The sequence below is a fragment of the Petaurus breviceps genome, unplaced genomic scaffold (genome assembly GCF_028583685.1).
Source record: "Petaurus breviceps papuanus isolate PSGF00001 unplaced genomic scaffold, PetGlider_PUasm1.0 90808, whole genome shotgun sequence".
Classification (NCBI taxonomy): Eukaryota; Metazoa; Chordata; class Mammalia; order Diprotodontia; family Petauridae; genus Petaurus; species Petaurus breviceps.
This window is the reverse complement of record NW_027187349.1, coordinates 16,730,538-16,752,773: the sequence shown is the minus strand read 5'-3', so window position 1 is coordinate 16,752,773 and position 22,236 is coordinate 16,730,538. Positions and strand designations below refer to the sequence as shown.

Sequence of the window (22,236 nt, the reverse complement as noted above, 5' to 3'; positions counted from 1 at the left end):
TCTTCTTCTTCTTCTTCTTCTTCTTCTTCTTCTTCTTCTTCTTCTTCCTTTTGGAGGGCAATTGGCGTTAAGTAACTTGCCCAAGGTTACGCGGCTAGTTTTTTGGTGTGGGCGTTAAGTGTCTGAGGCCAGAACTGAACTCTGGTTGTCCTGACTCCAGGGCTGGAGCTTTACTCACTGCGCCACCCAGCCACCCTGATGATTTCTTGATATGCATGGAGATAATTTCATTAACTATTTTATTTTTTTTTTAAAACAAAACTTTATTTATTTATACATTAATGTTGAGGGCTGGATTAGAGCTTAAGAAAAAAAAAGAAGGAAAACAGTATGATACAGTCCTTTACAGAAAAAGACAGATTAAAAGGAATGGGAAAAGATAGACACACACACATACACATACACACAAGATGAAGGAATGTAGTCTGGGCAGCCACGGTCAGGGCTCTTGGCTAGTCACCTGCTTCATGTAGGTTTCCAGCAGATACTTTTTAAAAGCTGTGGGATTTGTCCAAAGTTCAGCAGCATGTGTGTTCAATGGGCTGTCAATGTTGGGTTCTCCCAGAAGACTCTGGATAGATAGCAGGATGGTCCTGACATCATATAGAGCTGACCACTTGTCCTTGAGGATGTCCAAACAGATGTTCCCTTGGGTGTCCACATTAGGATGGTAACAAGGTGTGACAAATTTCATAGTGGGAGCATTATAGGGGTAGCCGCTGGGGAATTACTGGGAGAGCTTGTACCTTAGGTCTTCATATACAGTCCCGGCTGTCCCATGGATGGTCCCAACCCACTTGAAGAGATTGTCTGACTCTGAGAAGGCAGAAATTCCTTTGTCTCCAGGCATCATCAGGGTCATCAATTCCTGCTGTAACCTCTTGCCCACGGACCCGCGGGCCGCGGCTGCCCCAGGCTCGGCGCCCTTGCAGGAGGCGGCGGCGCTAGCAGCGTCCGGGTCGCGATTCTGCGAGGCCATAGGGGACCGGAGATAAAGGAAAAGAAACTCCCGGGAGGCAACTGCCCATTAACTATTTTCTAAAGAGAAAATAGATATAACCTCTGCCTTTCCTCACACTCAGATGCTGCTGTAAAGAATTGGTAGGTTGATGGGAGTGTTTGCACAATCCCAAGCATATATTTTGCCATAGCATTTCAAATTTCTGGGGGTTTTCAACCTTGTGGGAACTTCCTTCTAGGTTAGGCAATGTGGCTGAAGGCAGGGAATAACAATGCACTGAGCAAAAACATAAGAGATGAGACTCAAGTGAGGGAGCTAGAAGAAGAGGAGAAATGAGAGTAAGAAAGAAAATAGTGATTGAAGGAGGATGTTAGGTCAGTGAAGGTGCTCTGACTTGGGGGAAAAAAACAGAAGATGGACAAAGTCTAACCCTTGACTTCCTTCTATGATATTCTGCTTCCTGAGGGTGCTGTGCTGAGGGATCACTCTTTATCTTCTTTTTTTTGTTTGTTTTTTTGGTCTTTATTAATTTGTTTACTTTTAGTTTACAAGATTCAGTTCCACAATTCCTTGAGTTTCAAATGTTCTCTCCCTCCCCCTCTCCCTCCCCCATGGTGGCATATAATCAGGTATAGGATCTGCAAATACTTTCACATTAGACATTAGTCAGGTTATAAAGAAGGATTGTATATCAAGGAGATATAGACTTCCCCTGAGAAAGTTTGTAAAGTTATCCCTTTCAAAGAATAACAAGAAAAAAATTTTTTTTTTGCTTTTTGGGTGGGCAGTTGGGGTTAAGTGACTTGCCCAAGGTCACACGGCTAGTTTTTGTGTTAAGTGTCTGAGGCTGGATTTGAACTCAGGTACTCCTGACTCCAGGGACCCTGCTCTATTCACTGTGCCACCTAGCCACTCAAGGAATAACTTTTTAACTCATTCTTTAATGATTTTGAATTGTATTGCCTTCAGCATGAATTCCTTCAAATTGCACTTGATTTGGTAGAGCTGTTCTTTGTGATTTCCTTTTCCTAAGTGCCATATCCATTGTCCCCTGTGCAAGCAGAAGGGATCTGTGCACGACTGAAGACTATTTTTTTTCACAAGTTGCTATGGCCAAGTAATACATCTCTTAGTTACCAACCTACTAATGATGAGTCTCTCCATCCTAAGCTAGGTTGGTCTTTGGACCTGCAGACTAGGTCAGCTGTTAGGATCAAATGATGACTCTCTAGCATGGTAGAATGGGCCAACAAGTCAAGTCAATAAGTGTTTATTAACAATGTGCCATATGCCAGGCACTATGCTAAGCACTGAGGATACAAAGAAAGACAGAAACAGTCCCTATTTTTAAGGAGTTCACTTTTTTATTTTGCAATTGGGGTTAAGTGACTTGCCCAAGGTCACATGACTAGTTTTTGTGTTAAGTATCTGAGGTCAGACCTGAGGTCCTCCTCGCTCCAGGGCAGGTGCTCTATTCACTGCACCACCTAGCCACCCCTAGTAGTTCACTTTTTTTATTTTAAAAGCAATTGGGGTTAAGTAACTTGCTCAAGGTTACACGGCCAGGTGTTTCTGGGTGGGTGCTAAGTGTCTGAGCCTGGATTCGATCCCAGGTCATCCCTCCTCTGGGGCCAGTGCTCTTACTCGCTGTGCTACCTGGCTGCCCCAGGAGTTCACTTTCTAATGGAGGAGTGTAATGGGAATGCAAATTTGGAAGATCTTCCCTGCCCCTAGGCTAAAGTGCACCAGAAGCCTGGGGGGGGAGGCTTGTTTTTCAGTAGATTCTTTTGATTGGCCAGTGGGTCCAGAAGGTTGTTACATTCTCTGAGCCAGGAGAAGGCTATATAATCCCTGATGTGTAGCTTTGTTTTGGGACTCACTTTGAGAAGTGTTCTGTGATTTGATCTGAATTCTGAGAAGCTGTTGTTGAGAGTCCCCCAGCTTTGAAAAACCCAGATGTGGAAACCCAGATGTTGACTGGGTATGGATGTAATGGTTGGACAGTTTGGAAAGCTGTCTACTTGATCTGTTAATGTCTTGATAATTCTGTCTGTATATTTTGAAGTTTGGGGTGCTGACCTTTTTCCCCTGAACAAGGTAAACGATATATGTCTGACTGATTAAAGTAAGCTTGTTAACCCATTTTGAGTTGCTTTCTTTTAACAAAGCAGATCCAAGAACCTGTGGTAGCTGCAAACCCTGAGGACGCTTGGGGTGCTTGCTACAAGGAGGCAACATGCAAATAATTATGTCCATACAAGATATATAAAGGATAAATTGGAATAATATGTGAGGGAAGGCTCTAATATTAAGGAGGACTTGGGAAAGCTTTTTGAAGAAGGTGGACTGAAGTGAGAAGCAAAGACAAGGAAAAAGAATGTTCCGGGCATGGGGGAGACACAGTGAAAATGTGAAAAGCAGGGAAATATAGTGTCTTGTGTCTTTTGGAGGTCAGACAGATTGATTAGTATCAAGAATATTTCAGTTTTGTGTCATATTATGCAAGGTTGGATAGCCTCAATTCTTACTTGTTAGCTTGTTCAATCCAATCCAACACAATAAGCATTTATTAATTGCCCATTATATGCAAGACACTGGGGATACAAAGACAAAATTAAAAAGCCTCTGTTCTTAAAGAGCTCCTATTATCATAGAACAATATTTTGCGTACATGTTGCTCAGGAAAAGAATTCTTTATTGTGTATATTCTCTCTCCTGAGCTTTATGGTAAGCATTTTTGAAGTCTCCTGTTTCAATTGCATTCCTTATTAACATCTTCAAGACTGCTCTCTGCATATAGGAGTCACTCACCAAATACTGAATGATGATTGAGACATGGAAAAGTGAATTAGGGGAAATGGAACAAAGCCCTATAACACATTATTAGTAATTATTGATCTATTTCTTCTATTTTCTTTAGCTCTGTAGTATCATCCATAATAGTAGGCGAGGGGGGGGAGGGGGGAGATAGGTGCTTTTATCATGCCATTCATTCCCTACTCTCTTCTATGCCTAGCTACATCTTGCCATCTTTCAAGGCCCAGATGAGATTATACTTCCTCCATAAGGTTTATGATATTTATGGTCAACACAATTCATTTGGCATGCATAATTTACTTACTTCACTGGTTATCTTTTACATATGTACATATATTTTAAATATATGCATATATTGTTATATATGATAAATATACATATAGTATATATCAAATATATACTATATAATAATATATTATGTATACATACACTATATTTAATGTACACAATTTACATGGCACATTATAATATTGTACATGAGATACATTATACATGTTATACAATATAATATATATACAAATATGTACATATATTTTAAATATGTATATTTAAAAGATAACTAGTGATAAGTCATTTGAATATGAGTTTTCCTGATTCTAAGGCACTGTGGAATCACATTTAATATCAGACAACACAGGGCTTTGAAGCTGCTTTCTTTTCCTTCAAAGTTCTAGGTGCTAAATTGTGTAGGCTCTCCCAAATCATTCTTCCTAGCCATTTCTAAGTGATAGTTAGCACAGCTTATAAAGCTGAGTTCATATAGTTTGACTAACTCGAAACTGAAAAAGAAGCTCTGGGTTCTCATTTGGTACTGGCTACCCACTGTACTCAAACCTAGGCTAAGTGAATTCACAGTTTGGACAGGAAGTGTCATAGTTAGCTAGGGTGGTTTTGCTGAAAACATTGGTCCAAAGAAGACTTCCTGGAAGCAGTGTTATTTCAGATGCTGCTTGGATGGAGGAAACTTTTGGCTATAGGAGGGTCAGCTTAGATCTGGAAGGAACCTCACAGGCCATCTAGCCCAACCCCCTCATTTTGCAGGTGAAGAAATGGAGGCCCAAAGAGATTATAAGTGGCTTGCCAAGGTCATACAGGTGAAGAAGACTAACTTGGAGTAAATTTGCTTCCTAGAGTGATAACTTAGTGAAACAGAAGGCTGAGTAGTTTTTGTTACAAGATTAGTATATTATTTCTGCTTTACTATGTGACCTTAATTAATTATCTTGCATCATAGAGTTTCACATCTCTTATGGGCAATGAACACATTTGCCAACTATAATGAATATGCCATAGGGGGCAAAACATGTAAGGAAAGTTTCAGATTTGCAAGGTTCTCAGACTCTTGGAATAAAGGCCACCAGTGAATATGGCACCAGTCTTTGTCCCTGGTGAAGTTCAGCAAGAAATGGTCTCTTCTCTCCATTGGCATTGCCTAATTTTTCATTCCTTTGGCACATTGTGTTCTAAAAAGGGGGTTACAATCAAATTTATTAATAAGTGATTTTTATGATTGTGGGGGTTGTGAGACCCAGAGTGATTTAGGGGACTTTCCCATAGTACTTGAGATAATAGCAATGAGAACTCATGACTCCAGAACCTACTAGACCCAGCAGAGGCAAATCTCCTCAAAATAATTGAAAATGCTAAAGATAAAACAATTATCTCATGCACTGGAGACCCCAGACAACTGGCAGGAAAAGAACTGAGCATCGTTCCCCTGCCCCCACTGCCTTTTCCATGGCAGTGTGAATGACCCAAACCAGATATTGTACTTTGCAGTACATGGCTGGGGTCACACAGTCAGTCAGAAGCGTGCTCAGCTCGAGCAGCAGTGTGCATTGTGTGGCCAGGACAATACTCCTTTACAATTAGTTGAATTTCACTGTGTTTGAGATGTAAGCTGACAGGCAGCCACACAAAACCTCCCTGCAGCCAGGCTCCTGCTGAGCTCCAGAGAGGAAAATGATTTTAAAGAGAAAAGCCCTACTAAACACTTAGATAGCTTCAAATATGGATGTAGGACCCCGTTTACCTCTGGGGTGGGTGGAGAGGTAGAGGGCAAGGAGTGGGAACCACACAACTGAAGAGAGTTAACTCATGTGAGGCCTCCCTAGGCAAAACATCTTTTACTTAGAAAGTCTGTCAAATTAGGGCCTGCACTGTCATTTGGCAAATCTGTCCTTTCCAACCTATTGAGATGAGGCTAGACTTAGGGACTAGTCCTTTGATTTCATTGGTTTAGGGAGCTCTTGATGAAGACCTTCTACCTTCGCTACAATTTATAATCTTAGAAAGTGGCCCAGAGCATTGAGAGGTTAGGGTTTTGTAGCTTTCTCTTCCACACTATGACTTTCACCATCAAGGTTTTGATATATTGTGGGTCAGTATAAGAAATTGAATGGGAATTTTTTGGGGAAGTTTCACAGAAGGAGCAGAAAATATGCAAAGGCCAATAGAGGACACAGAAAAAGTTTAGAAACTCAGAAATATCAACATATTTTACCTTTTAATACCATAATTCAGACTTCTTCTCTTGTACAAAGGGCAGACCAAAAAATTTTACCTGGATTTTCCAGATTAGTGGGGGTAGAGGGGTGGAAGGGGGGCAGGGCGCCATGCCCCTAACCCCCAAGATATGGAAGAGGTAACTATATATTACAGGTAGGACTCAAACCCAGGTCTTTCTGGCTTCAGCTCTCCATCTACTGTTCTACACTGTCTTTAACCTATAAGACGCCTCAACACTCATTAATTCATTTAAAACAGGTTTCATTTATGTTGAGGCCGGGAACTCCATGACTTCCTAGACCTGTAAGGGTGAGACTATCCCATCGCACAGTGTGACTACACCTGAGGCTGGGTGACATGTCCTCTGTGCTGCTCCTCTGTCTCCTTCTCTCTTCCACTAGGTTTTTACCCTAAATGAAATATTACTAGTTAAAGGTCTGGATACAGTGCAGGGTCTATGTCATTGTCCTTATATTCTTTCAGGGATCCCTGTGGTCATTTCTTTACTCATGTAAATGTGTTGGGGCTGGTGGGGTTGCCATCTTACTGAAGAGTTGTCCAAGGTGTTACCGTCTTGATTTTCACTGTTACTTTGTCATTGCTAAAGGTTGGAAGCATAGAGAAAGGTGGGTTTTCAACCACAGCTTCATGTTTATGTCCAGAATGTTGCCACTTATCTCGAAAGGCTTCCCTCCAAATTGGTAGAATAAAATTACTTTTGGTAAATATTATTTGATTTAAATATGTCAAAATTTTTTTTTGTTTGTGTCATCAAACAATAATAGTATATATCTTAACTTCAAAGGGTTAGTGAGCAGGGTTATGGGGAGGGGGAAAGAGTCATTAACTTAAAATAATGAACATAGGGAGTAGTGTGTGGTGTGGTGTAGTATGGTGTTGGTGGTGGTGGTGGTGGTGGTGGTGTGTGTGTGTGTGTGTGTGTGTATCTATATTTATCCTTGGTTTGGCTTGGGTTTAAGAAACTTTTTTCCCTGGGAGCAACCAACTCATTTGTTTATAGTATGCAAGACCCCTCATAATAGGTAGTTGTGGATATCCATTTATTTTTAAGGGTGTGATGTAGGTAGGTTAAGAGCGTTGTCGGCCAACTTTGACAAATAATTTAGAACCTCTAAAGGAGGAGGTATCAGCTGTGCCTGGAAATCCTGATCAAATTCATAATTAAAGCCATCCTCTCTAGGGGACCTGCCTTTATTAACCTCCCAATGTACATCTTATATTGTGCCTCCTTCTCTCCCCTCCCCCATGATTAGAACATACACACTTCTCTCCTTTCTTCTTTAAGGCAATAGAGAGCATTTCTCTTAGAACTCCCAAATGTCCTCATAAGGCCCTTTCTGAATTTTCAGAAAACTCTTTAAAATAGTCCTTTGCTTTTCGGAGATCGCTGAATCCTTCACAACTGCAAGTTTTGCTTTATTCTGTAACAGGCAGATCTGTAAGGACTCTTCTTTGTAGCAGTAGCAACCCTCACTTCCCTTGTCCTCTATCTAGAAATTTTCCTGTCAATGGACTCACAATTGTGAAAAAGAAAGAACAATGCTAGCAAAATGGATGTAACATACAAAGCTTCTGAACTGAAAAACAATTAAGAGACAAAGGCTGGACCTACATCTATTCTTGGTTTTTTGTTCTCTTGTTTAAAGCTGGGGATTTCCAATGAATGGAAATCATAGGAACTTCTGTTCATCTATTTCTGTTTTGGTTCTTGATTGCAGTCCTCCAAGGACAAATGCTAGTTATGATCAGCCTGTATGGTTGCTCCCAGAAACTCTAATAGTGATGCTAAGTGCTCTTTCTGGAGGTAGAGCAATTTATCATATTGTAAGTGGCATCCTTGCTTCTTATGTATGGTTGCCCTCCTCTGACCTAGAGTCTCTCAGGTATCTTCAGAACTGCTACATCAACATGGATTACCTTGTTTAGCATTTAAGACACAATATGGCACTTATTGTGACTTATTAGACCTGATCTCCCTTTATTTCGACATGTGACTATTCCATTTTATACTTCACTTCATCCATTTTGGTCTATTCACTGTACTGTTGAACAGGACTTTGCTTATGCCATTATTCTTACCTCTATTCCAACTCTTTTTCTTATTCTTATCCTTCAAAATCATAACTAGGATGGAGTAAGTCGGCTATTGCCCTAGGGCACCAAAGTTTAAAGGGCACTGACAGGACTTCTACTTCTCCAGAAGGCAGAAACAATTGAATTACTAGATGATCTTCTTCTTGGACTGGCTTTGCCTTATTCCTTCTCATTCACAACCAACCAACCAACCAACCAACCAACCAACCAACCAACCAACCAACCAACCAACCAATCATTCCCAACCCTTTTCCCAACCCCACTTAATTCTAGGGCCTTCCTTCTGTTAATTATTTCCTATTTATCCTGTATATAATATGCTTTGTATATATTTATTTGCATGTTGTCTCCACATTGGATTGTAAACTCCTTGAAGGTAGGTTCTGTCTTTTGCTTCACATATATGGTAGGCACTTAAGTATTTATTGATTTGATTGATTGATTTGTTGATTGATTACTCTCCCTAGACATAGGTTCCTTATCAGTTCCCAAGGGCAAGAATAATCAACTCTGGGCCTTAGACATCAACTGATCAGGGGTCAGCCAAAATCACCAATTCCTCTTCTAGTAAGTAGTCCAGAGGACATAGCCTATAGTTGCAGTGATTTTATCTTTCCCTATTTTTCTAAGTTTCTCTGGTTATTGATTCTCAAGTCAAGGCATCTTGGGTCTTCCTGTGTTCCTGACCTGACTTGGCTACTTGGGTGCTTAGAGATGTTACCTTTGAACTTGTTCCCCTTCTTTTGGTACCATGGTCTCTTGACCCATCCTAATACCCATACCTCTTTTCCCCCTTCTACGCTCTTTCTTCATATAGTCCAGACCACAAAAGCATATTTTCTAGAGTTTATTTACAAAAGAAAAGTAAATACACATATTTAGGAACAGTACCCTCAGTAATTAGAAGCATACATGAATAAAAACCACCTAATCCCAGACAAAATGACATTGAAATTCATAAGCTATTTTATAGTCCCCCAGTTATAGCTTTGTGTATCATAATTCTCCCTGAATATGGTTAAGAAGATACGTTTTCACCCCAGAGGGGAGGGAAGAGAATAAACATTTATATACTAACTGCTATGTGCCAGGCACTGTACAAAGCACTTAAAAAAATGAAACAGATATGATCTCCTTTGATCCTTACAATTATAACCTCCATTTTACAGTTGAGGAGACTAAGGCAAACAGATGTTAAATGACTTGCCTAAGATCACACACCTAGTAAGTATCTGAAACCATATTTAAATTCATGTCTTCTTGACTCCAGGACCAGCACTGTGTTCACTGCAATACCAGCTGCTGGAGAAAGATGACTACCTCAGTTCCAGAATGCCTTTGTCTAATCCTAGGATTCATCCCTCTGGGCACTCTAGATTGAGGTCCTTGAACTGTTCTAAGATCCCAGGCTCATTTTGCACCAATCAGGAATAGGGGTTTTATTGGTATTTTGTCTATCTTAATATATAATCACTTTGCTAAATAACTCTCTGGTCACTTAAATTAGGAAAAAGCAAGGAGCAAATATATCAATAAATAGGGAAGTGTTCTCATTATCCCCCAAATAGTATGGTCATATATCTAGAAGAGACTTCCAAGGTCATCTATTCCAGCCTCCTCATTTTGGAGCTAGGGAAATCAATGCCCTGGGAGATTAAGTGACTTTAAGGTCAAGTAGGTAGTAAGCATCAAAAGTAAGACTAGAACCCAAGTCCTCTTTGTCCAGGGTCATCGATCATTTTCTCGTACCACATTACACACTCTGTCAGAATAATCTATCCCCACATGCAAGTTCTCTCTATAAGTTTGTAACTGCTAATCTCTTTCCTTGCAATGACCCATGAAGGTCCAATTCTCAACTGGCACCTAGTTCATTGAATTAAAGCTCAGCATCAATTCAACAACAGTAATACATTTACATAATCAAAACATCTCTCTAAGGAGCTGAAGAATTTGTGAGTTTGAGAGGGGGCAATTATTGTTATTTCTATTCTATAGGTGATAAAAACCAGAAACTGTCACAGGGTGGTCACTTTGCAAGTGAAAGACCATTAAAAAAATTCACTAGCTCTACATAATCTAAAGTGAATCAGAGGGTAGGGCAAGAATTTCTGATCATTGAGACAATTAAAATTCTCTGCTTTCCTTCAATCATTTTTGGGTAATATGGGTAGAAATGGTTGTCTATAGTTTAAATTACCTAGGTAATTATGTCTGTGATTTAAAACAGGTCCTCTGACTCAAATCTAGCTTTGAGGATACAGTGAGAAAATGTATGGAACATGTTTTGTAGAACTTGTGGCACTATATTAAGGTGAATTATTGCCATCATTACCTTTATCATTTCACTCTTCTTATCTTGATGGGATTCAGATAAAAAAGGTCATGGGACAATTCACTGTCCCACTGTTATTCTTTTATGTTTAATGTTCTATGGGTTATTGTATAGATGTATAAATCAACTCCTCTTTTGTAAATGAGTAAAAGTGTTAGGTTGTAAGTACATTCCCTTTGGATTTATTGCTACAAGTCTAGTAGCAAAAAGGACAACTTTTACGAGGGATGGCTTGTACCTCATCCTATTCCCATGTGAGTTCAATCTCCTCTGCTAGGTCTCCATACACTTAAAAAAAATTAAATTATTTATTTTTAGTTTTCAACATTCACTTCCATAAGTTTTAAATTTTTTCCCACTCCCCAAGACGACTTGCAATCTGATATGGGCTCTACACATACATTCCTATTAAACACATTTTCACATTAGTCATGTTGCATATCCACATACTTTTAAAAATATTTTTCCCCCAATTACATGTAAAAACAATTTTTAAAATTTGTTTTTTTTAAACTTTGAGTGCTAAATTCTCTCTGTCCCTCCCTCATTATTGAGAAGGCAAGTAATTTGAGATGGATTATATATGTGATTCATGAAAAACATATTTCCATATTAGTCATGTTGTGAGAGAAAACAAAGATCAAAAAAGTCCCCAAGAAAAATAAAGAAAGTAAAAAAAATCTGTATTCAATCTGTATTCAGACTTCTTAAGATTTTTTCCTGGAAACAGATAGCTTTTTTCATTATAGGTCCTTCAGAATTGTCTTGGATCATTGTATTGTTGAGAATAACTAAGTCATTCACAGTTCATCATCATATAATATTGCTGTTACTATGTACAATGTTCTCCTGATTCTGATCTTTTCACTTTGTATCAGTTTATGTAAACCTTTCCAGGTTTTTCTTTGTCTTTTTTTTTTTTTGCTTTTTGGAGGGCAATTGGGATTAAGTGACTTGCCCAAGGTCATATGGCTAGTTTTTGTGTTAAGTGTCTGAGGCTGGATTTGAACTCAGGTCCTCCTGACTCCAGGGCCTGTACTCTATTTACTACGCCACCTAGCCTGTAATGGGAATGTAAATTTAAAGATCTTCCCTGCCCCTAGGCTAAAGTGCACCTGGAGCCTGGGGGGGGGGGGGGGAGGCTTGTTTTTCAGTAGATACTTCTTGATTGGCCAGTGAGTCAATAAGGTTGTTACATTCTCTGAGCCAGGAGAAGGCTACATAAGCCCTGATGTGTAGCTTTGTTTTGGGGCTCATTTTGAGAAATGTCCTGTGATTTGATCAGATGAAACTATGGAAAGCGGTTGTCCAGAGCCCCCCAGCTTTGAAACCCAGATGTTGATTTGGTATGGATGTAATGGTTGGACAGTTTGGAAAGCTGTCTACTTGATCTGTTTCTGTCTTGATAATTCTGCCTGTATACTTTGAAGTTCGGGGTGCTGACCTTTTTCCCCTGGAGGAGGTAAATGATATATGTTTGACTGATTAAAGTAAGCTTGTTAACCCATTTTGAGTTGCTTTCCTTTAACAAAGCAGATCTAAGAACCTGTGTTGGCAGCGACCCTGAGGACGCTTGGGGTGCTTGCTGCTACACCGCCCCTCCAGGTTTTTCTGAGAGCATCTTTATAGCATTTCTTATAGTATAATAGTATTCTATTACAACCATATATCACAACTTGTTCTGTCATTCCTTTATTGATGGGGAATCTCATCGTTTTCCCTCAATTTCCAATTCTTTGCCACAACCAAAAGAACTGCTATACATATTTTTTCTTTCTTTTTTTTTTTTTGGAGGGGGGAAGGCAAGGCAATTGGGGTTAAGTGATTTGCCCAAGGTCACATGGCTAGTAAGTGTTAAGTGTCTGAGACTGGATTTGAACTCAGGTCCTCCTGACTCCAGAGCTGGTGCTCTATTCACTGTGCCACCTAGCCTCCCCATACATATTTTTATACCCATAGGACATTTTCTTTTTTCTTTTTTAACCTCCTTAGGATACAGAACTAATAGTGCTATTGCTGGGTCAAAGGGTATGCACAATTGTATAGCCCTTTGGGCATAGTTCTAAATTGCAGTCTAGCACTGGTGAATCAGTTGACAACTCTACTAATAGTGCATTACTGTCTCAATTTTGCCACATCCACTCCAACTAGGTCTCCATAATTTAAAAGATTTTCCGTGCCAAGTTGCTTGGAAATGATGCATCATGATGTATAGTAATATCTATTAAAACATTATTATTAAATTTTTACAAATCAATGCTATCTGTGTTATTGTGGTAATGGGTTATTCTGTAATAAAGATCCAGTTCCAATATATTTTATTGGTTGAGTTCTCCAGGATATATTGAGTTTATTTTTTATTATTAGCCAATATGTATTTATTATTACACTATTGCTTCTATTATTATTCTAATTTATTTGCACTGTTCCATCTGTAAGGAAGTTAGTAATAAGACTATTCAAGTGTAGAGTAGAAAAAACTTTACTCTCCCTTAATTCTTCATTCTATGAAATAAGAAGTAGGGTGCAAACCTGGCTATCTAGGATTGTTTGATGGCTTTTGGGGTCCACAGTCTTAATTTTCTTCTGCATACTCATATTCAGTTTATATGCTGGAGGTGAATATTCCCTAGTCCCACTTCTTTAGTCCAATCAACAAGCATTTATTACGTATTTTCTATGTACTAAGAACTATGTTAGGTTCTTGAGATACAAAGCCAAAAATGAAACAATCCCTGCTTTCAAAGTGCTAATATTCTGTGCCAGAAGACATCAACCCACCAATGAATCACCATCATTAGGCATCTACTCCACACTAGGCACTATGCTAGGTTCTATATTTTATAAATATAATAAATGAAATGATCTCAGGTGACTATATATGCACATATATGATAAATATGAAATAAATGCAAGGTAATTAAATACAATGTTGTTTTGGTAGAAGGGAACTAGCAGTTAGGGGGATCATGAAAGACTTTATGCCTTTCCTCTTTAGCTGCATTTTTGAGAGAGAGATTTTCTATGAGGCAAAATTGAGATAAGAGAATATTATAAGCATGGAGGATGTCTAATAGAAAAACATAGGGACAGAAGATGGAAAGCTATGTGGTGAACAAAGGCTAGATTGGATGAATTAAAGAGTATGGGAAGGGGGCGGCCAGGTGGCTCAGTGAGTAAGAGCACCGGCTCCAGTGTCGGGATGACCTGGGGATCGAATCTGGGCTCAGATACTTAGCACCACACCCAGAAATAACTGGCCATGTAACCTTGAGCAAGTTACTTAGTCCCAATTGCTTAAAAAAAAAAGAGTATGGGAAGGGTAGAAATATACTATTAAGGCTAGAAATATAGATTGGGGTTACTTTGTAGAGAGGAGGGTTTTAAAGGTAGAGGAGTTTATATGTAATTTTAGAAACAATAGGAACCACTGAAATTTACTGATTAGGAGAGTGACATGATCAGATTTGTAATGTAAAAAATTAATATTTTATTTTCCCCCAGTTACATGTAAAGACAATTTTTAACATTCATTTAATTTTTTTTTTAATTTCAGATTCTTTCCTGTCCTCTCTTTCCTTATCCCCCTCATTGGAAAGGCAAGCAATTTGATATAGGTTATACATGTGCAGTCATGCAAAACATATTTTTCATGTTAGTCATGTTGTAAAAGAAAACATTGACAAAAAAGAAAAAGAAAGTAAAGGGAAAGTATGCTTCAATTTGTATTCAGACTCCATCAGTTCTCTGAAGATGGATAGCATTTTTTATCACAAATCCTTCAGAATTGTCTTATCATTGGATTGTTGAGAATAGCTAAGTCATTCATAGTTGATTATCATACAATATTGTTGTTACCCTATATGATGTTCTCCTGGTTCTTCTCATTTCACTTTGTATCAGATCCTCTAAGTCTTTCCAGGTTTTTCCTGCTCTTCATTTCTTATAGCACAATAGTAATCCAGATCCTATTTATAATTAAGGAAAAACCCTTCAGCAGCTGTGTGGAGGATGGACTGGAGTGGAGAAAGACTTGAAGAGGGAAAATCAAATAGGAAGCCATTGCAATAGACTGGGTGAGAGGCGATGTAGGTGATGGTTGTGTGAGCAGAGAATAAGGGTCAGATGTAAAAATTATGGTAGTAAAAGTGGCAAGGCTAGATATATGGGGTGAGGGAGAATGAGGAGCTGAGGATAATGTTAAGTTGTGAATCTGGGGGAATGGAAGAATGACGGTGGTCTCTCCTTGCTGTGGGACACATGCCCAGAATGAATTTCTAAGGCCTGAGATGAAGGGGGCAGTAAGGCCACTATGTGGGAGAGGCTTACTTTAAAGTTCAAATATAGGAAACCTCAAAAAATTTAGACTAAAAAGGGGAAAAGTTGGTCTGAATTAATGAAAAGTTTATATTAATATCTTAGAGGAAATAATTGTTTTATGTTTTTAAGTATCTATTGTTTCTCAAACTAGACTAAAGATGTTATACCTGGACATTCCTTGAAAGTCTAAATTGACAAGCAACACAATAATAATTTACATTCACCACATCAACAATATGCAGGCTAATGTCTTTAAAGCTTGGTAAATATGGTTTTATAAAGCAGATTAAACTTGTCCTTATAATCTTGTCAACACTTTTAATTTGCTCTCTTCAAAGATAATGCAAAACTATTAAAAAAAATTATTTCCTTCTATGTGTAGATTTTCCTGATTCCTCAAGCTCACAGTATCTTTTTCCTTCCTGAAATGGCATATTTATTTTGTATGTCATCTGTGGTCCTAGGGATGTTCCTATGCCAAGAGAATATCTGAGTTTGGGTTCAAGTATACCTGAATTCATCCTGGGGTGATCTGATCCCAAAGTTAGGGGACCAGGCTCCTCCTGCACTCTATTACTCATTATATCCTTACACTATAGTAGAACTCCAGAGAAATACCTAAAAAAAACCCCAAACATGACTCATATCTAGGAACTTTCCTAAAAGATATTAATCAGATTCCTTTTAGAAAAGTTACTCAAAGTACAAAGTAAAGATCATGTATAGAACTGCTATTTATTTTTCCAATGCTAAAGAAACACTTAAAATACAAAAGACTCATGAACATGTATTAACAAATATTTACCACATGAAACAATAACCCATCATTTATTATACTGTCTTGAAGGATTGCTACTATTTGTCCTTCATTATCAAAGAGGACCATGACATCAGGTAGGTGATGCCATGACATGCAAGTGAATTGGATTTAAGTGAGGCTTGAAGGGTAAAGGCAACTTGGCAGGACTGCTAGACAGGTATTTTCCTTTCTGTACTGTTTGAGCAACTTGCAAAGTCCAAATTTTCTGGCTGACCAGGCATAATTCTTTAGACCTTCAGGTGTAGCATCATTCCAGTGGTAGTTATCTTTTCCTCCCAGAAGCTGTTCCAGAAATAATCTCCTGACTATGCCCAAAGGGCTATGGAAATGTGCATACCCTTTGACTCAGCAATACTACTTCAGGTTGTTTCCCAAAGAAATCATAAAAATGGGAAAAGGACCCACATGTACAAAATGTTTACAGCAGCTGTTTTTTTCGGTGGCCAAGAACTGAAAATTGAGAGGATGCCCATCAATTGGGGAATGATTGAACAACTTGAGGTCTATGAATGTAATGGAATACTATTGTGCCATAAGAAATGATGAACAGGCAGTCTTTAGAAAAACCTGGAAAGGCTTATATGAACTGATGTTGAGTGAAGTGAGAAGAACCAGGAGAACAGGGTGCATAGTAATAGCTACAGTGTGTGATGACTGATTTTGATAGACTTAACCCTTCTCAGCAATGCAAGGGTCTAAAACAATCCCAAAGGACTCATGATGGAAAATGCCACCCACATCCAAAGAAAAAACTATGGAGTCTGAATGCAGAGAGAAGCATACTATATTCTTTTTTGTTTTGGTTTGTGTTTTTCTTTCTCATGGATTCTCCCATTCACTATAATTCTTCTATTCAACATGACTAATGTGAAAATGTGTTTAATAGGAATGTATGTGTAGAGCCTGTATCAGATTGCATACCATCCTTGGAAGGGAGGAGGGAGGGAGGGGGAGAAAATTTAAAACTTATGAAAGTGAATATTGAAAACTAAAAATAAATAAATTAACTAATAAGAAAATAAAAAAAGAAATAATCTCCTGCTCTGAAACCAATACCTGACTCAGGAGTTCCTGGCCTCTCCAACTCAAGTTTCCTGACAGGGCTGGAAATGCCCATCTCTTAGGATTGCTGTTTGCTCCGCTGTGCTCAGAGAAAAAGATGCAAAACAGAAGATGCCGCCAGGGACTTGGAGTTCAACCTCAAGCTTGCTTAGCAGTGTAGTAAGGGCCTGGTGGACCAGTTCTTGGAGAGTTTGAGTTTGGAACAAAATGACCCGTTGTGGAACATTTAGCAGTTAGCTAATTAAATCTTTAGGACATTTTCAAGATCTTTTAAGGAAAATTAGCCTAACCTGCATGGAGTGGAGTCTTAGGATATTGTTTCTATGATGCCTAGGCAAGTAAGTATTCTTGCTGAATATGCTCATAGTTATGACCAATTTGAGGGGGGAAGAAAAGGAAGAAACATCCCTCTCTTACTTTGTTGGAAGTCCAAGGGAGAAATAGACAGGGAGCAAAAGAGAGGGAGATGGAGCTTTTCTATAGTTCTGATTGCCTATGGAGGGGGCAACTTTTATAGTTTAAGTTGACAATTGTGTTCACTACAACTCCCCAAATAATAGGAACATTGGAGAACAAACCAAGGACCACTAATTGTAGCTATACTCAACAAGTGACTAGAACACGTCTGTCTCCATGGAGCCAAGACACATACACATCTGCCTCATAGAGATGCCCCAGGTCAGTAGGTTAGGGGATTCTCCTCTTCACCCACACATTGCATCTATTCTGTATTCAAATATGTACATGTTGTCTCCCAAAATGGAATGCAAGCTTTTGGAGGGACTATTTCATTTTTGTCTTTGTATAATAAGTACCTATCCCAGTGCCTAAAACTTAGTAGGTGCCAAATAAATGATTACTCATTTATTGATTGAAGACAAACTGCAACCTATTCAAATTGAATGACTTCAAATCTCGAATTAGTGGAGTCTTGACTGAAGAGATTTTAGGATAGCACTTTTAGTGGATCAAATTCAATAAAGTACCTGTCTTATACTAAATACAATAATCAGATAATTACATTTGCAAAATATGTACATTATTCTCTTTACAAATTTCCTTACCTTCATAGGTGTCTGATAAATTTTTTATTGTTATCATAAACCTATATTCCCATCATATGCATTATTATATTATCTTGCCTTCTTCATTTAAGAAGCTAATTGGCTTGATTCCTCACAGAATTTGTTCTGTGATTTTTCCCTCCTTTCTCCAGGAATTCAGCACCTGGTTCATCATCTTCCTCTCCTCTCCCAACTCCTGTTTTTATATTAGGGGACTTCATCAACCATGTTGATAAACCTATAAATCACACACACATCTTTAACCTTTCCCTTTTTAAGGGTTCTTTCTACAGTCAAATGACATCTTTTAAAAAACAAAACAATTCTTATTTGTCCTCATCATTCCCTCAACTGTCATCTTTTTTTTTTTTTAAAGCAATTGGGGTTAAGTAACTTGCTCAAGGTTACACGGCCAGTTATTTCTGGGTGTGGTGCTGAGTATCTGAGCCCGGATTTGATCCAGGTCATCCTGACACTGGAGCCGGTGCTCTTACTCACTGTGCTACCTGGCCGCCTCTCCCTCAACTGTCATCTTATATCTTTCTTTCCTTTTTCAGTCAAACTTCTAGAAAAAAATTGTCTATGTTCACTGTTTCCATTTTTTCTGTTCTCATTTATTAACCCTTTGCAATCTGGAAACTGCTCTCTCCAAATTTGACCATGACTTCTCAATTCCTAGATCTGATATTCTTTCTCCCTCTATTTTCTGCATATGACACTGTTGACTACCATCTCTTGGATATACTCTCTTCTCTGGGCTTTTGTGACTCTCTCTCTCTCTCTCTCTCTCTCTCTCTCTCTCTCTCTCTCTCTCTCTCTCTCTCTCTCTCTCTCCCTCTCCCTCTCCCCCCAACTCTCCTTCCTACCTGTCTAATTGTTACTTCTCAGTCTGCTTTGCTGATTCATCATCCAGATGTTTATGTTCCCAAAGATTCTGGCTTCAACCCCTTAGTCTTTTCTCTTTATATATTCTCTGTTGACCTTATTAGCTCCCATGTATTGAATTATCATCTTCATGTAACTGACTTATAGATCTATATATCCAGCCCTTGCCTCTCCCTTGAGCTTCAGTCCCACCCACCATCAATTACTTAATGGATATTTCAAACTGGATGTCCCAGAGATATCTTAAATTTGGCAAGTCCAAAACAGAATCATTGTTTTTCTTTCCTTTTAAAAATGTTTCAAGAAGATTTATTGACAGCAAGAAAAGATTCATATATACAACAATGTTCATAGCAACATTATCTAGAGATTCTCACAGTTTCTGGTCCATATCAGTTACTTAAAAAATGCTTGTTGGATGACTGTTTGTGATAGCACAAAGCTGGAAGCAAAGTACGTGCCCAACAATTGAGGAATGGCTGAGTTTATGTACATGGTACACTTATGCAATAGAATATTGCTATACCATAAGGAATGACACATTTGAAGAATTCCTAGACACATGGAAAGGCTCATACAAAATGATGAAGATTGAGACAAAGCCAAAAGAACAATATGTACAATGATCACAACACAATAAATAAAGTTGACATCAAGAAGCAACACTGAGAGACAAAGAGAGTTCTGGTCCAAAGCCCTCTTTTCTCTTTCAGTTAAATATCCTACCATTCTGGGGTTGTGATATTGAAAAAATAACTTCACCCACTTCTCAGTGTCTAGAGTAATCCCACCCACTTTTCAATGCCTGTAATATTCTTTCCCAAACAGTGTGTGTCCTGTGTTGTTGGTAATAGAATTCATTTCCCCCACCCCACCAAACCCATTTGTCTTTCAGACTCCCCTGTTTCTGTCAAAGGAACTGCCATTTTTTTAATCTCTCACTTTGGTAAACTTGTTATCTTTGAACCCTCATTCTCTCTCACTCCATATATCCAGTCAGTTGCCAAATTTTGCTTCTAATGCCACAAGATCTCTTCTGATACCTTCTCTATATTCACAACCTTAGTTCAGACTCTCATTATTTCTTTCCTTGATTATTTCAATGCCCTCCTAGTTGATCTCCCTGCCTCAAGTCTTTCCCCACTTCAGTCTGCCCTCTACACTGCAGCTAAGGTAATTTTATTCAAGCACAGATCTGATCATATGATTTCCTATTCAGTTAACTCTAGGATCTCCCTATTACCTCTGTCTAAAATAAAACATACACTTCTCTTTTAGCTTCTAAAGACTATTCACTTCCTGGCTTCAATCTATATTTCCAGGCTCACTGTGCAACATTCCCCTTCCTACATTCTGTAGTCCAGACAAATTGTCCCCCTCTCTGTTCCTCACACAGGACACTCTATCTCCTATCTCCCTATGTTTACATTGGTTGTCTCCTGTGCCTGGAATGCACTCCCTCCTTATCTCTGATATATAGAATCTCTTTTTAACTTCCAGATGCAGTTCAAACACTACTTTCAATGGAAAGCCTTTGCTGATCCCCCCTTTCTCTTAAACTTTCTTTTATTTAGCTACTTTGTATGTAATTGTATTTATTCTCTCTCTGTCTCTCCTTCTCTCTGTCTCTGTCTCTCTCCTTTTCTCCCTCCCTCTCTCTTTTTGAGGCAATTGGGGTTAAGTGACAGGGTCACAAAGCTAGTGTCTGAGGCTGGATTTGAACTCAAGTCCTTCTACTGTACCACCTAGCTGCCCCCTATTTATTCTCTTTTCATTTAATTTATATATGCTTAAACATATCCTTCCTATTTCCACTGTTAGATGCGAACTCCTTATTAGTTAGCATTGTTTATTTTATTTTTGTTCTCAGTACCTAGAATAGTGAATGGTATGTAATAGGTGCTTACTAAATGTTTGAGGACTGATTGATACTAGCTTTGTGACCATATACAAGTCAAAACTTGCCAGGACCTCATTTTCCTCATCTGTAAAGTGGGAGGTCTAGAAAGCCTCTGAGGTTCCTTCTCACTCCAGTTCTGTGATACTAAGGGGTGCCAGTGTTGGTCTGACAAGGGAAGGTTTTCACTTCAGATGAAGGGGACCAAGTGGGAGGACCTAAAACTCCCAGTTAATATAATGCATTACTTTTATGAGGTTTCTATCTTGAATTTTAAAAACAAAAGCATAGCCAATATTTTGGTTATGTTTATTATGTAGAATTTGATATATTGTTTAGAATTAGATATATTTATTATTTAGAATTTGATATATATTATTTAGAATTTTATACATTTGATATTTAGAATTTGATATACAGCCTTTACAAAGGATGCATAATATATATCTCTTTGTTTTACAGAAGAGAAAACAGATACAGAGAGTAGCATAGAAACATTTCCTATGGTCATGTAAGGAAGAATTGGGAATGGGGCTCATCTTCTGATTTCCAGGTCTTAATTCTACCCACCCATGCAGAGAGATTAAATATGTCTAACAACAGTGTACTTTCATACTTATAGCAACCAGAGGAAATACTGTACTGTTGTTGTGAATTTGTGTGGGCACATGAATTTTTATCAATGTAATTTTGGCTTTTAGGTTTAGACAAATTTATTTCAGGTTTTATGCTTGTGAGTTTTCACTAACTTACACGGCTGTTTTAGATTTCACTGTTCTGTGATTTTCTCTTAGGTGGGTTGGTAGTAAATGCCAATATCTTCTGGTCAGTGAAAGAAATTACATTTAATTATATACACACACTCATTTCATTGCTCTTTGAAATGCATTAGCACCTGATACCTGCTTAAAGAAGGCAGAGTAATATTTGTGAATATTGAATTTTAGTTAGATGTAACAACATCTGGGGGATTCTGAGCAAAGGTTGGCTACAAGTCTACCCAGGCCATTAGAATTTGAAGGGTTTGCTGAGTGTTATTGGAAAGGCAATTTCCTCTAGACTCATAATAAGGTTCCAGCCTTGACCTAAGACCTTAATACCAAGAGAATTTGGACATTCATTAAATATGTCTCCAATGGATGAAGTCCTCTGATAATCACAGAATCACAGAAAAATAGGACTGGGACAGACCTCAGGGGTCATCTAACTCACTTCACTCTGTAGGAAAAGAGCAACTGTTATTCTGAAAACTTTCCCACCCCCCATGATCCCTCAAAGAATATATATATATATATATATATATATGTACACATATACATACACTATGTATATACACACATATGTATATATACATACTCACATACATACACAATGTGTGTATGTATGCAGAATAGCACTCTCTCTGTTATCTATTTCTCTCTCTCTCTCTCTCTCTCTCTCTCTCTCTCTCTC

General features: G+C 38.4%; 1 long non-coding RNA gene and 1 pseudogene across 1 annotated transcript in view; one reads left to right on the top strand and one right to left on the bottom strand.

Moving 5' to 3' along the window:
- LOC138147946 (uncharacterized) overlaps positions 1–22,236 on the top strand; it is an 82,669-nt gene that overhangs the window by 2,369 nt on the left and 58,064 nt on the right. The gene's annotated exons all lie outside the window — the stretch shown is intronic.
- LOC138147945 (ubiquitin-conjugating enzyme E2 C pseudogene) lies at positions 271–1,022 on the bottom strand (annotated as a pseudogene).